This window comes from Piliocolobus tephrosceles, chromosome 10 (assembly GCF_002776525.5).
Source record: "Piliocolobus tephrosceles isolate RC106 chromosome 10, ASM277652v3, whole genome shotgun sequence".
In the NCBI taxonomy this organism is placed as follows: Eukaryota; Metazoa; Chordata; class Mammalia; order Primates; family Cercopithecidae; genus Piliocolobus; species Piliocolobus tephrosceles.
In genome coordinates, this window is record NC_045443.1 from 62116673 (window position 1) to 62132054 (window position 15382).

Here is a 15382-nt window from a genome sequence, read left to right on the forward strand (position 1 = left end):
CTATCTATCTATCTATCTATCTATCTATCTATCTATCTATCTATCTACCTACCTACCTACCTGGCTAGCTACCTTCCTTCATGTCTGTCTCTCTGTCTATCTATCATCTCTACTTACCTACCTCTCTATTCAAAAATTTTGGCTGTAACTTACATGTGATTTTTTTCTCTTTAATATGTGTGATGAGTATTTTTCCATGTCACTGAATATTCTTTGAGGTTATGACTCTTAATGGTTGTATAGCAATCCGTTATATTCATTTGTTCTTTAAATATTTTCCAAACGCCTACTGTGAACAAGCACAGGATTTGCTGTGATTTATTTAGCAATTTTCCTGTTGTTTCAACATTGGGGAGCCCTTATAGGCTTTTGAGAAGTGGAGAGACATGATATGACTTATATTTTTTAAGGATCTCAACAACAGGGAAATTGCTACATAAATCACAGCGAATCCTGTGCTTGGCAACTTGGGGAGCCCTTATAGGCTTTGAAGCAGTGGGGAGACATGATGTGACTTTTATTTTTGAAGGATCTCATTTTGCCAAGCGTAAAAAAGCTTTAGTCCTGGTGATGGCCTTTGAGGTTTACTCCCAAACTTTACCTCTCCTGCTTCATCTCCTGCTCCTCCCCTGCTCAAGCCACTCCAACCACATGGGACTCCCCACTTTTCCTTTGGAAAAGGCCCCTGGGCCTTTTCACCAGCTGTTCTCTATGCCAGAATGCCCAAGAACTCACTGCTCAGTTAGCTCAGTGCCTTCAAACCTTTGCTTGTATCACCTTCTTAATGAAGCAAATTGCTCCTCTCCATCTTACCTCTTGCTATTTCTGATCTCTCTCTCTCTGTCTCTTATTCTATTTTTTTTTTTTTTTATGTTTTTAGAGATAGGGTCTCACTGTATGATCCAGGCTGGAGTGTAATGGTGTAGTCATGGCTCACTGCAGCCTCAAACTCTTGGGCTCAAGGGATCCTTCACCTCAGTCTTCCAAATAGCTGGTACTACAGGCATGCACCACCACACCCAGCTAATTTTTATTTTTATTTTGTAGAGATGGGATCTAACTATTTTGCCTAGGCTGGTCTTGAACTCCTGGCCTCAAGTGATCCTCCTGCCTGGGCCTCCCAGAGTACTGGGATTACATGCAATGGCCACCGTGCCTAGCTGTCTCTCTTAACCTCATATGCTTATAGTTTTGTTTTTTTTTTTTTTTTTTTTTTTATGGCGAGAACATTTAAAATTTATTCTTTTAGTGATTTTCAAGGACAACACATTAGCTATTAGCTATAGTCACCATGTTGTACAATAGGTCACTTGAACTTACTCTTCTTGTGTAAATGAAATTTTCTTGCTCTGTATTTTTCACATCGTCTATTACTTTCTCATGTACTATTTACTTTCTTTTTTCAACTTTTATTTTAGATTTGGGGGTACATGTGTAGGTTTGTTACATGGTACATTGCATGATGCTGAGGTTTACAGTATGATCACACCATCATCCCATGTACTGAGCATAGTAGTTTTTCAACTTTGAATGTTCTTCAGTGTCTAGTGTTCCCATCTTTATCTCTATGTGTACCCAGTGTTTAGTTCCCACTTCTAAGTGAGAACACGTGGTATTTGGTTTTCTGTTCTGCATTAGTTCACTTAGGATGATGGCCTCCAGCTTTACCTGTGTTGCTGCAAAGAACATGATTTCCTATTTTTTATGGCTGCGTAGTACTTCATGGTGTATATGTATCACATTTTCTTTATCCAATCCACCATTGTGGGCACCTAGGTTGATTTCATGTCTTTGCTATTGTAAATAATGCTGCAGTGAACATACAGGTACCTGTGTCTTTTTGGTAGAACAATTTCTTTTCCTTTGGGTATATACCCAGTAATGGAATTGCTGGGTCAAATGGTGGTTATATTTTCAGTTCTTTGAGAAATCTCCAAACTGCTTTCCACAGTGGCTGAACTAATTTACATTCCACAGTGTAACAGCCTTCTCCTCTTTTCTGTGGAGTCCCACCGACATCTGTTATTTTTTGACTTTTTAATAAAAGCCATTCTGTCTGGTGTGAGATGGTATCTCATTGTGGTTTTGATTTGAATTTCTTTGATTATTAGTGATGCTGAGCAACAAACATTTTTCATATGTTTGTTGGCTACTTGTATGTCTTTTTTAAAGAAGCATTTGTTCAAAAGTCCTTTGCCCATTTTTTAATGGGGTTATTTGTTTTTTGTTTGTTGATTTAAGTTTCTTGTAGATCCTGGATATTAGACCTAAGTTTTCTTCTAGGATTTTTATAGTTTGAGGTCTTACATTTACGTTTTTCTTCCATTTTGATTGTGTATTGTGATAGGGAAGGATTCAGTTTCATTTTTCTGCATATGGATAGAGAGTTATCCCAACATCATTAATTGAATAGGGAGTCCTTTCCCTATTGTTTATTTTTGTTGACTTTGTTGAAGATTAGATGGTTGTAGATGTGTGGCTTCATTTCTAGGTTCTCTATTCTGTTCCATTGGTCTATGTGCTGTTTTTATTCCAGTATCATGCTGTTTTGGTTACTGTAGCCTTATAGTATAGTTTGAGGTTGGGTGGTGTGATGCCTTCAGCTTTGTTCCTTTTGCTTAGGATTGCTTTGGCTATTCAGGCTCTTTTCTGAGTCCATATAAATTTTAGAATAGTTTTATCTAATTCTGTGAAAAATGATGATAGTTTGAATAGTACTGAATCTGTAGATTGCTTTGGGCAGTCTGGCCATTTTAGCAATATTGATTCTTCCAATTCATCAACATGGAATGTTCTCCCATTTGCTTGCATCATCTCTGATTTCTTTTAGCAGTGTTTGGTAGTTCTCCTTGTAGAGATCATTCACCTCCTTGTATTGTTAGATGTATTCCTAAGTATTTGTGTTTTTGTATTTGTGTGTGTGTGTGTGTGTGTGTGGCTATTGTAAATGGGATTGAATTCTTAATTTGGCTCTCAGCTTGAACATCATTGGTATATAGAAGTGTTTCAGATTTTTGTACACTGATTTTGTATCCTGAAACTACTGAAGTTGTTTATAAGTTCTCAGATTATTATGGCAGATTCTTTTTTATTTTCTAGGTATAGAAAATCACATTGTCAGTGAAGACAGATAGTTTGTCTTCTTTTACTATTTGGATGCCTTTTGTTTCTTTCTCTTGCCTGATTGCTCTGGTTAGCACTTGTAGTACTATGTTGAATAGGAGTAGTGAGAGTGGGCATCCTTCGTCTTGTCCAGTTCTCAAGGTGAATGCTTCCAGCTTTTGACCATTCAGTATGATGTTGGCTATGAATTCATCATAGATGGCTCTTATCATTTTGAGGTGTATTCTTTTGATGCCTAGTGTATTGAGGGTTTTTATCATGAAAGGATGTTGGATTTTATTAAAAGCTTTCTCTGCATCTATTGAGATGATCATATGGTTTTTTGTTTTTAATTCTGTTTATGTGGTGAATCACATTTATTGATTTGTGTATGTTGAGCTAAGCTTATATCCCAGGAAAAACACCTATTTGATTGTGGTGAATTAAGTTTTTGATGTGCTGCTGGATTCAGTTTGCTAGTATTTTGTGGAGGATTTGTTCATCTATATTCATCAGTGATGTTGGCCTGTAGTTTTCTTTTTTTGTTGTGTTTGCCAGGTTTTGATATCAAGATGATGCTGGCTTCATAGAATGAATTAGGGAGGAGTCCCTCCTCTTCAATTATTGGGAATAGTTTCAGTGGGATAGGTACCAGCTCTTTGTACATCTGGTTGAATTTGGCTGAGTCCATCCATCCAGGGATTTTTTTTTTTTTTTTTTTTTGGTTGGTAGATTTTTTTATTACTGATTCAATTTTGAAACTCCTTATTGATCTGTTTAGGGTTTCAATTTCTTCCTAGTTCAATCTTGGGAGGTCGTTAATTTCTAGGATTTTATCCATTTCCTCTAGATTTCCTAGTTTGTGTGCATAGAGGTGTCATAAGGATGTTCTATATTTCTGTGGAATTGGTTGCAATGTCACCTTTGTCACTTCTGATTATGCTTATTTGGAATTTTTCTTTTTTTCCTTGTTAACGTAGCTAGCAGTCTATCAATCTCGTTTATCTTTTCAAAGAACAAATTATTGGGTTTATTGATCCTTTGTATGCATTTCTGTGTCTCAATTTCATTCAGTTCTGCTCTTCTTTTCTTCTGCTAGCTTTGGGATCAGGTTGTTCTTGTATTTCTAGTTCTTCTAGGTGCAATATTAGATTGTTAATTTGAGCTCTTTCTAACTTTTTGATGTAGGCATTTAGTGCTGTAAACTTTCCTTTTAACACTGCTTTTGCTGCATCCCAGAGATTTTGGTATTTGTGTTTGTTTTCATTAACTTCAAATAATTTTTTTGATTTTTACCTTTATTTTGTTTTTTACCCAAAAGTCATTCAGGAGCAAGCTGCTTAATTTCCATGTAATTGGGTGGTTTTGAGTATTGATTTGTTATCGATTTCTGTTTTCATTCCGCTGTGGTCTGAGAGTATGTTTGGTATGATGTTGATTTTTAAAAAATTGATTAAGACTTGCTTTGTGGCTGAGAATGTGGTCAATCTTAGAGCATGTTCCATGTGCGGATGAGAATAATGTATATTCTCTGGTTGTTGGGTGGAGTATTCTATAGATATCTTTTAGGTCCAACTGGTCAAGTGTTAAATATAAGTCCAGAATTTCTTTGTTAGTTTTCTGCCTTGATGATCTGTCTAACACTGTCAGTGGGGTGTTGCAATTCTCCACTATTATTGTGTGACTGTGTAAGTCTTTTCATAGGTCTAGAAGTACTAGCTTTATGAATCTGGGTGATACATGCTGGGTGCATATATATTTAGGATAGATCAATATTCTTGTTGAATTGAACCCCTTATCATTATAAAACGCCCTTCTTCATCTTTTAAAACTTTTGTTAGTGTCAAGTCTGTTTTATAAGAATAGTAACCCCTGTTCTTTTCTTTTTATTTTCTGTTTGCATGATAGATCTTTCTCCATCCCTTTATTTTGAGCCTGTGTGTATAGTTACATGTGAGGTGAGTCTCTTGAAGACAGAAGATGGTTGGCTCTCATTTTTTAAATGCAATTTGCCACTCTCTGTCTTTTAAGTGGAGAGTTTGGACCATTTACATCAAGGTTAATACTGATATGTGAAGTTTTGATCCTGTCATCAAGTTACTAGCTGATCGTTTCGTAGACTCAATTGTGTAGTTGCTTTATAAAGTCTGCGGGTTATGAACTTAAGTGTGTTTTTATGGTGCCAGGTATTGTTCTTTTCTTTCCGTGTTTAGAACTCCTTTAAGGATCTCTTCTAAGGCTGGTCTAGTGGCCATGAATTCCCTTTGCATTTGCTCATCTGGAAAGATTTTATTTCTCCTTCATTTATGAAGCTTTGTTTGGCAGAATATGAAATTATTGGTTGGAATTTCTTCTCTTAAATTTAAAGATGCTGAAAATAGGTCCCTAATCTTATCTGGCTTGTAAGTTTTCTGCTGAAAAGTCTGCTTTTAGCCTAATGGAGTCCCTTTGTAAGTGACCTGATCTCTTTCTCTAGCAGCCTTTAAGATTTTTTCTTTCACATTGACCTTGGAAAGTCTGATGACTATGGGTCTTGGGGATGGTCCTCTTGCACAGTATCTCACAGGGACTCTCTGAATTTCTTGAATTTGCATGTCAATCTCTTTAGTGAGGTTGGAGAAATTTGGGGGGACTAGGTCCACAAATACATTTTTCAAAGTTACTTGCTCTTTTTCCTTCTCTCTTAGGAATGCCAAAGGTTTTATCTTTTTACATAATCCGTTATTTTTCAGAGGTTTCGTTCATTTTTAAAAAATTCTTTTTTCCTTATTTTTTTTTTTCTGACTGGGTTGATTTAAAAGACTGGTCTTTGAGCTCTGAGATTTTTTTCTCATCTTGCTGTAGTCTATTATTAATGCTTCCAACTGTATTTTGAAATTCTTGTAGTGAATTTTTCAATTTCAGAAGTTCTGTTTCATTCTTTCTTAAAATAGGTATATCATCTTTCAACTCTTGTATCATTTACTAGTTTCCTTGGATTGGGTTTCACCTTTTTCCTGAAGTTTGTTGAACTTCCTTGCCATCTAGATTGTGAATTCTATTTCTGTCATTCTAGCCACTTCAATCTTGTTAGGATCCATTGCTGGGGAACTAGTGCAATCATTTGGAGACAAACACTTTGAATTTTTGAATTCCTAGAGTTCTTGTGCTGTTCTTTCTCATCTGAGAGGGCTGGTGTTTCTTTAGCTTTTGAAATTGCTACTGTTTTGATTGAGTTTTTTGTTTTTATACATATTTTTTCCCTTGAGAATTTGTGCTGTATGTTTTATGTAGCCAACTGGCTTCATTTTTGGGTGATTTCAGAGGTCCAGGGCTTGTATGGGTTCTTTTTCTGTTCTATTCTTCTTTTTTTTTTTTTAATGGAGTCTTGCTCTGTCACCTAGGCTGGAGTGTAGTGGCACAATTTCAGCTCACTGCAGCCTCCACCTCCCAGGTTCAAGCAATTCTCCTGCCTTAGCCTCCCGAGTAGCTGGGATTACAGGCTCATGCCACCACGCCTGACTAATTTCTGCGTTTTTAGTAGAGATGCGGTTTCACCATGTTGGCCAGGATGGTCTCGAACTCTTGACTTCTGGTGATCTACCCACCTCGGCCTCCCAAAATGTTGGGATTACAGGCGTGAGCCACCATGCTCAGCCTAACATGGATTCTTTAGTTGTAGCTAGATTCCTGCATTGGGTTTCACATATGAAGTGTGCTGAAGAAATTTTTGTTTGGTGGTCTAATTCAGACTGAGATTCAGTAAATGGCACTTAAGAGTAAGGGCCAGCAGGTAGGCTCTTCCTCATCTTAGCACCTCTTTTGTATTCTCAGCAATGTTCTGGGGAGCACATTTAGGGAGATGGGAGGGCAAGAGATGACCCTCTTGTCAAGTTCATTCCAACAAGGCCTTGGAAGAGCCCCCTCGAATGACTGGTGCAACACCCACATTTTCTTAGCCCCAAGGATGTGGGGCTCTGGTAGGCTGTGTTCCCTCCTCCGTTAGGGGCAACCCAAGCCAAATGTTAGGTCACTAGCAGACCTGCAGTTCCCCAGGGAGCTGGTCCTCTGTGATTGGCATAGTCAGGGTGGGTAGCAGGGTATGTATGGGGGTGGGCTGTTGATGCAGTGGGTCAAGGGCAGAGGATCCCTAGACAAGGCAGTGTTGTCAGGGATATGCAGCTAGTGTGACACTCAAGGCCCTGGGTTTTGTGCTCAACAGACAGCTATGGGGACAGTACAGCATGTGCTTCCCCAACCAAGTTTCTTCCTGGTGTCTGCCTCCGTAGCAGGCCTGACCAGTTAGTTTTATCCTAAGCCTTCTGTGCCCAGATTGCTGGTATTCTGGGATGTGGGACTTCACTGGGCAGATGCTGCAGCTGGCAAACAGGGTACATCCTTCCTGGACTGCACTTGTGGAAGGAGGCATGCCCAGCTCCCATGCCAGCATATGAACCCATACTTTATTCTTTTCATTGTTGTGAGAGTGGGGGTTCCTCACTCACTTGACCTCAGATATCAGCTCAATACCCTTGAGCTGTGTGCTCAAACTCTGGGGGGTTGGGTCTGGGCCCATGACTTTGTCCTCTGGCCCCACGGGGTGGTGTACTGACTCCCGGGCTGCAGGCAAAGCACTCGGGCAAGGCAACGAAGGCTGTGCTGTGTGCACGCTCTTGAAGGGGCAGCCAGGCAGGGGCCTTGGGAAGGGCTAGTGGACAGACACACCCCCGTCTTGTGGGAAAGACAGCTCTTCTCCATCCCAGCCCCAAAGTCAACAGAAGCTAGAGTCACTCAGAGCAAGATAGAGAGCTCTGGGGGATGGACACCTATGGTTGCCTTTTGCTACAGCTGCTTTGTGAAAACAGAATCATATTCTTTGGAGTCTTCTGCACTTCAGTACTGTGTTTCTGGAATTCACCCATGTGTGATTTCTACAGCTGTGGTTCATTAGTTTTTGCTGTATGTTACTTATCCAGTAACATAATGGTAAGTCCTGTTGATTGGGTTGTACTTATCTCTCTTATTATAAATAACACTCCTACAAACATTTTGCTCATGATTCCTGGGGCATTATATGCAAAATCTCTGTAGAGTATATACCTAGGAGTGGAATTGCTGGTTCATAGAGGATGTGTATATTCAGCTTTTCAAGATAATATGTAACTCCTCTTTAAATTGGTTGTATTAGTTTATATTCCTGCCAGCAGTGGATGAGTATTCCCATTGTTTCACATTTTTCTTTTTTCTTTTTTTTTTTTTTTTTGAGACAGAGTCTCACTCTGTTGCCCAGGCTGGAGTGCAGTGGTGTGATCTCAGCTCACTGCAACCTCCATCTCTCAGGTTCAAGCCATTCTTGTGCCTCAGCTTCCCAAATAGCTGGGATTACAGGCGAGTGCCACCGTGCCTGTCTAATTGCTTTTTGTATTTCTAGTGGAGATGGGGTTTTGCCATGTTGGCCAGGCTGGTCTTGAACTCCTGGCCTCAAGTGATCCTCTGGCCTCGGCCTCCCAAAGTGCTGGGATTACAGGCATGAGCCATGGTGCCCCGCCCACATTTTTCTAATATTTGGTACTATGGTAAGGTGGCTGGCAAGTGGTATTTCATAATGGTTTGAATTTGCATTTACCTTATTACTAACTTAGGAGGTTGAATATCCTTTCAAATGATTGTTGCTATTTATCTTTCCACTTTCTTTTTTTGGCGGCGACAGAGTCTCGCTATGTCAGCCAGGCTAGAGTGCAATGGTGTGATCTCAGCTCATTGCTACCTCTGCCTCCTGGGTTCAAGCGATTCTCCTGCCTCAGCCTCCCAAGTAGCTGGGATTATAGGCACCTGCCACCACACCCGGCTAATTTTTGTATTTTTAGTAGAGACAAGGTTTTGCCATGTTGGCCAGGCTGGTCTCGAACTCCTGACTTCGAGGGGGGTGATCCACCCCTCCTCAGCCTCCCGAAGTGCTGGGATTATAGGCGTGAGCCATCGCGCCTGGCCTTCTCTTTCTTTATAAGGAGTAATAACCAGCATTAGCACAATCATTTATTGGGTACTACTTTCTGTGTGCCAGTCTCTGCATGTCACATGTTATTCCCTTATCAATCTTGTGAAATAGTTATCATGATATTTTGGAGCCCCAGAAAAATTATTATTAGAGTATATATTACAAACTGTATTTCTCCAAATCATGGCTTTCACATCTTTATGACATGTGACTTGAGAACCCAAGCCTAGCCTGTAATCCTGCAATTTGACTGTAGGTATCTAATTTCTAAAGTCTATCCTAAGGCTTTTCAGGGATCCAAAAAAATCCCTAGTGGTTATGTGAAAGAAACATCTCTAGACTTCATCTCCAAAACCTTTTCTTTGTTACCTTAGCAGAAAGGCTAAGACCACTGGCATTTTTGCTTGTTTCTAGAGTGATACAAGAAATCACTTACATGTGAAAACATCAACCTAGAGCAAGGTATAAGCTTCTTTTCAGAAGGACTGTCTCTTAGAAGAACTATACAATTTTTTTTTTTTCTCAGTGAACGATTTTTTTTTTTTTTTTTTTTTTCTGTTTGACTTCCAAAAAGGAGTTGGCTGGTGATTATATGAGTCTGGAATTTTAGAAAAGAGGAATGTATTTATTGGTTCTTTTGAATGAATCAATCCAATAAGCATTTATTTTGAGTCTGCTTTCTACAACACCCTGAGATACAGAGAGAGATGACAGAACAAGGGGATGTCATGCCCACCTCCACTATGTTTCCTATTTAGTTGAGAAGTTTCAAACTCTCAAAGATGGGGGGATTCATTCCTTTTTACTTGTTACAAGTAATTTTTTTTCTCATTTATGTGTACCCCTGGCATATGGGGATTACACAAAGTTTATGATAGGGTTCCTGGTTGATTCCCAAATACATAGAAAGTTATCATTTTTAAGAAACATTTTTGACAATGTTGATAGTGTATCAGAGCAAAACAAACATCCCAGAGCTTCCTTTCAGCCTTCCTGAGAGAATACCCATAGGGAATATTGTGGGATGGCTCCAGAGAGATATGGAAAGGCGATATGATTCTGCTATGGGCAGCTGGAGCCTCCCTCGCCCAATGGAGGAGACCCTGCAAGCCTGGCTGAGAGCTGCGTCTCGGGGAGTGGAGAGGTGTAATGTGTTCTGATGCCACTGTTCTGTGTGATGTGTTGTGTTGGGCCAAGTTAGGCTCAGCGAGTCCACTGGGCCAAAGGACCCCTAGGTGTCCAGGCTGCAGGTCAAGGAAGGATGAGCAGAAAGTTAATGAAAGGGATGCACAAAAGGATGACTTGTGAGCCACGGAGGTTGGAGCTAAAACTTACCTTGCTTTGTATACCCCTGGGCAGGTCCTCTCCTCAACTGTGCTTGTCTTCCAGCCCAAAACCATGCTATGTCTGATGATTTGCTTTATTAGTAGGATTGAAAATATAACAAAATTTTAGATTTGACTAAAACACACACATACACACTGCACACTCGTATCCTCTCTTCAACGTTTGCATCACTCACTTACCCTTAGCATATATGGTCTTAGGCTATCATTCACTTAAAAAAAAACTTTATTGAGATATAATTTGCATACCATGAAAACCTCCCATGTTAGGTATAGATTTCAATGATTTTTAGTAAGTCTGCGGAATGATGAAATCATCACCAAAATCTAATTCTGAACCATTTCCATTATCCCCAGATAGATCCCTGATGCTCATTTGCAGTCATTCCCTGCTCTCTCTGCCCCTCCAGCCCCGGGCAACCACCAATCTACTTTCTGTCTCTGTAGATTTGCCCTTTCTGGGCATTTTATAAAAATGGAATCATACGAAGTGTAGTCTTTGTGTCTGACTTCTTTCACTTAGCATGAAATTTATCCATGTTGTAGCATGTATCAGCATCTCATTCCTTTTTATTGCTGAACAGTGTTCCATTCCTTGGATATACCATACTGTGTTCATCCAGTCACCAGCTGATGGATATTTGGGTTGCTTCTACCTTTTGGCTATTATGAATAATGCTGCTATGAACATTCATATGCAAGTCTTTGTGTGTACATATACCTTGATTTCTCTTGAGTATAAACCTAGGAGTGGAATTGCTGGTTCTTATGGTAAATCTATCTTCTCAAGATCTTATTCACAAACATCCAGTTTCTTAACTTTTTAAGAAGCTGACAAGCTGTTTTCCAAAGTGGCTGCATCATTTTGTATTCCCTGTGATTGACTTAATGGTGTGAGTTCTGTCTCCCTCTGTATGTTGTAGGTTTCTTGAGGACAGCAATCCTACTCAAGTCCTAAATCACCGCATACGTTTTGGGTCATTGATGATAATGACTGTAGTGGGCTGAATGTGGCTCCAAAGATACATTTGTCCTAATTACTAGGATGTGAGAATATTACATAGCAAAGGATGTAAGTGATTAAAGATCTTGAGAAGAGAGGCTCATCCTAGAATATCCAGGTGGGCCCTAAATGCCTATTGTGTATTTCTTGGACACCATGATATAATGTTTCCTTTATATAAACACAATAGATGTAAATAACCTCATGTAACAGTAAAATAATTAGGAAGAAGTTCATTTTCAGTATTTTTATTCTTTTTAAAATAAGTAATATAATTTAATTTTTATTCATTTATTCACATAATTTAATTTTTATTCATTTGTAATTTATTGATTTTATAATTTGTATTCATATAATTTAATTTTTAATAATTGCTGAGTTTAACAACTGGCTTATTAGTTTCTTAAAAATTTAACAAGATTCTCTCTCACGAGCTGATATAAACTAATTCCAGCTCATTTAGATTTATGCATATAAAGAGCATTCAACAAAACCTTGCACACACAAATGGCATGTATTAGCTAATTACTACTGCTACTACTATTAATTATTTTCACTGGTGAGCTCTACAAAGGCTGAAAGTAGACCTATTCCCTTATTATCCTAGCACTAACACTGAGCTAGGGCCATCCTGTTTTGTGCCCAGGGAAGATTAATTACTGTTTGAAGAGACTCAAATTTAAGGGCATGGTCACCCAAGAATAGCACAGATTTGGTAGCAAAATGAAGGCAATGTTAGCTACTCCATCTCTATCAGAGTGCTTGATGTGTTCAGATCATGTTAAGAGCCAATTGTTAGGAATAAAGACAGGGCCCAGAGAGAGGGCAGGTAAGGCAAATCTTGTTTAAGGTGCATCATTTTGGGGATCCAGAGTAAGAACCATCAGCTTGTGAGAGGAAGTGTTGAAGGTTTGTCTCTTTGTTCCCATCTGCTGTTCTTACTGGTATTTGTGCTCCCTGTTGTCTTTAGTTGGTGACCTTTTGTTCTCTGATCACCACGTCCATCCCTGATTTAAAAGTTGAGTAATATTTAAGAGGCAACTGGAGATCAGGAATTGACAAAATCACCATAAAAGCATACCAAAGGCAACTGACTTTTAAAAAGTACTTGCCAGGTAATTCACACATGGGCTCCTTAGATGTTGGATGTTGCTTAAATGTCTCAAAAATAAAATCATTATAAGGATCCATTTATCCTTTTGTTTAATTTCATAAATTGTAAACTTATACCTAAGTTTGCAGAAATTGCGGTGTTTTCTGATACTCCTATGTGTAAATAAAGCTAGAATGAAATAGATCAATTCATTTAGGGGAAAGATAAGCAAATTATGTAAAAAACAGCTGATTTACTTTATACCAGAAATTCTTTGTGTTATAAGTGACAAGTTTCACTCATCCTTGAATTAGCTTCAAAGAGATAGTGTAAATTCTGGAGAGAAAAAAAGAGTGCATTAAAGACCCAACTTGAGGGACTTCAAACTACTTATCTAGGAGTGTGCTTCCCAAAGCATGCCGTATGGAATTTTATTTCTGGGAAATGCTTCAGGAACAAAATTTCCTAAATTATTCTTTTTAAAATAATTTATTTGTATTCATATAATTTAATTTTTAATAATTGCCGAGTTTAACAACTGGCTCATTAGTTTCCTGAAAATTTAACAAGATTCTCTTTCATGAGCTGATATAAATGAACTCCAGCTCATTTAAATTCATGCATATAAAGAGCATTCAAATAAATTCAGGGTGAACAGTTTCTTTGATGAAGTAAGTTTGAGGGTGCTGCAGACCAGTCCCCTCTGACAGATGATGGCACACAGTCACACAGTAAAGGCTCTAAGAAGTGCTGCTGTAAAGACATCCCTCAACTTAGTGTAATTCATCATTTTCTAGACATATTTGATCCCAGAATCCTGTTTTCACCTAACTCCTATTAATATTCTGAGCAACTAGTGTTTCCAGGACACAATTTTGGAATCTTCACACAAGGGTTGTTACTGCTTCTAAGTGGTTGTGTGATCTTCAGCAAACCCAAGCCCTCAGTTTCTCTGTAGATTTACTGAATCCTTTCACAGAGATGCTGTGAATCGAAATTTCCACAAAGAGTTTCTCTAAAAAGTTTCAAAAACTACTTTTGTGCTGGGCTAACATTCCTTAGCAGAAAGCCAGCTTATGAGTTCTCCTATTACTCCATTCTGCTCAGACTCTCAATAAGGCACATCTGTGGAATGTTGACCTCAGATTGACACACACTTAAAAGTGTTGGTGGACACTTGGCAAAGCCAAGGAAGCTACAACTTGCTTCAGTTTTCACCCTGATGGTCTGTTTCAAAGGTCAATTTCTTTCTCTTCCTCATCCTCTTCTTCTTCTTTTTTTTTTTTTGAGATGTAGTCTCTCTGTCACCCAGGCTGGAGTGCAATGGTGTGATATCAGCTCACTGCAACTTCTGCTTCCTGGGTTCAAGCAATTCCCCTGCCTCAGCCTCCTGAGTAGCTGGGGTTACAGGCACACGCCACCACGCCCAGCTAATTTTTGTAGTTGTAGTAGAGACAGGGTTTCATCATGTTGGTCAGGTTGGTCTCTAACTCCTGACCTCGTAATCTGCCTGCCTTGGCCTCCCAAAGTGCTGGGATTACAGGCGTGAGCCACTGCACCCATCCCTTCTTTTTCTTCTAAAGGCACAATTGCTGCAGTAATTTTCTGTAGTACATCCTTAGTTGCATCGATGTAGGTTGTTGTGGCACAATCTATGTTCACGTCCTCATTTCAAGGTTGGCTTAAATGTGGAGCCAGATGACTGCAACCTTAAGGCTCACCTCGACTCATTAGCCTGAAGCACCTCCTCGGCCTGGTTTTGGATTAGAAACAAGGTAGTACAGAATCCAAAGCCTGGGCGGAATATCCAACTGACAGAAAAGCAAAAACTTGTTCTTTACAATTCCAGTAGAATACTTAGGTTTAGCTCATGTGACACAGCCAAGGATTCATTTTTCGACAAGATGCCCAGTAGACTTGGTGCCATGGGTGGCTTTGCTTCTGCAGAGGATGTCTTTGTTCGTTCCTCAAAGCATGTTATGTTTTAGGCTCAAATGCAAACTTTGAACAAATGATCATCTTCACAGAGTAAAAAAAATAATCACAGATTTTCCTTTTGGTTTTGGGTGTTTTCTTGAAATGAGGCAAGACTAATTTAGGTCTTTGGGACATTTGTTTTGGGGGTTTTTGGAAAATGTCATATGGCTTCTCATTGAATTAAGCTTCCATGTTTGGGGATGAATTTATTTTTTGTCATAAGGCTTAGCATCCCAACTCAGCCAGGTTTCTATGTGTTTCTTGTAATAAAGAACAGCAACTATGACTTGGAATATCCCCAAATTATCTTTTGGATTAAAATAGCTTGTTCACAGAATTCTGAAAAATATCTTTCCCTTGTGAGCTATAAACTTAAAGCTACAAACTCCTTTCCTAAGCAGGAACTAATGTTCAAACAATTTGGACTAAAACATAAAGCAAATAAATACTTGCCCCTCAATTTGCCGTCTACTCTCTTCCCTAATTTTGTGTTTACAATATTAATTCGGAAGAAATTCAGTAAATGGTCACTGACATAACTGATTCATTGGCTAAGAATTATTTCTTTCTTAAGGCTTGAGTTCTTACAGTCAGCCATGGGGCTGAAGCCAAGAGAAAGGCAAGGGAGGAGGCCAGTGTCTAAGGAGGGGAGGATGTTTTCTATTTTACCCAAACTTCCTCATGCATGGACCTAAGAACTTGCTCCCTGACAGGGCCAGCTTCATGGTGTGGTAACTGTGCAGCTGCACAGATCACTGCTTTGAGAAGGGCCTCATGCTTGTTGCATGCTCTGTTGTCACCATCTTGAAAATTTTAACACTTTTTGAACAAGGAGCTCTACATTTTCATTTTTTACTCTGGGCCCCTCAAATTATGTAGCCTGT